The sequence below is a fragment of the Octodon degus genome, unplaced genomic scaffold, assembly GCF_000260255.1.
Source record: "Octodon degus isolate 3935 unplaced genomic scaffold, OctDeg1.0 scaffold00048, whole genome shotgun sequence".
Taxonomy (NCBI): domain Eukaryota; kingdom Metazoa; phylum Chordata; class Mammalia; order Rodentia; family Octodontidae; genus Octodon; species Octodon degus.
In genome coordinates this window covers 13,737,298-13,738,615 of record NW_004524624.1, presented here as the reverse complement: position 1 = coordinate 13,738,615, position 1,318 = coordinate 13,737,298, and the positions used below count along the sequence as shown (strand labels likewise).

At 39.7% G+C, this 1,318-nt stretch overlaps 1 pseudogene; it reads right to left on the bottom strand.

Annotated features, from left to right (window-relative positions):
- Positions 1–268, bottom strand: part of LOC101581525 — a 12,446-nt pseudogene extending 12,178 nt beyond the window's left edge.
- Between the last annotated feature and the right edge of the window lie 1,050 nt (positions 269–1,318).

The following is a 1,318-nucleotide window of genomic DNA, read 5'->3' as shown; positions in this document are numbered from 1 at the left end:
ACTAAGAAGAATATATGCAGTGTATTATTTGTTGAAACTGTACTTCCGATTTGATTTGAAACTGTCTCATTGCTGTTTATCAATAAAATTTTGAAAAAAAAAAAGAAATGCCCAGATATATTCAGTGTGAAAAGAACAACTCAGAAGCCTTCAACATACCCACAATTTTCCAGTAAGGGATAAACAGTCGATGTCCCATAAATGCAGGATACTGATGAAGCTTGACACACAGAGCCAGGCAGTGACATACTTCCAGTGGAAGCCACATACCTGCCTCTTGTATCTATCACTGTGGTACCTATGACTTCATTCTGTATGCTAATTAATATATTCTCTATTGGCATCCCTGCAGTTAGATCCAGTGCTGGTCTAGGAGAGACTTGAAGACAGTGGGGCAGGGGGCACACTCCCCTTTAACAGTGTCATCTGGGACCACAGTTGTTGCCCACACCAACATGGCAAAGGCCTCGCTATAAGGAGAAAGAAAAAGTACCACTCTAAACTTTTACTGTGGCTCAAAAAATGCAATCTGTGTCCAATAAGGTTCAAAAGAAAAAGAGAAAGGGCACAGGGCTAGTTTGAATGCCAGGTAGATGCATCAGAGGTGTTTACACAGTGAGTTTATAGCTCCCTTGCTACCAATGTGCTGAACTTTTAGCAGATAGAAGAGAATCCTAGAGTCTCAATTGTAAAGGCACAGCAGGAATGTTATTCTCAGCTATTCTTGCTACCATGTTAATTTATATAAACAGGTGAGAGGACTGGATTGCATTCTATTGCACCTCCTACGAGGATAAAACCTACAGTCTTCCTTTAAGTTGAATTCAGTTTAAATTTTTAAACCAAAGGCAAGATGAGAATACATTTTTAATCATAGTACCATTTTGGATAGCCCATAAAATACAGGAAAAGTGGGACCTTTCAGCAAAAATCTCCAGTCATACAAACTACCTTCTTCTTCTGTTTTTTTTGTTTGTTTGTTTTTTGTTTTGTTTTGTTTTTGTTTTTTGTTTTTTGTTTTTTTAAAGAGAAGGATTTTTTTTTTTCTGTCTCAGGCTGCCTTAAGGGTGGGTCTGGTGTGGCATGTGGGGATGGGGATTGAACCAACTGACTGAGTTTGCCTGAGCAGGCACTTTAAACAACTGAGCTAACTCACAAGCGCCCTGAACTACTTTTAAAAAAAAAATCCCTGTTCCCTGGCTGATGCACAGGGTGACCCAGAACACCATGGTGTGGCCATTGCAAATTTTGGGCACAGTTTGTCTTTTCTAGTCTGCAATTGGCCCTGACACCAATCTGTATTTGCCAAATGCCTTCA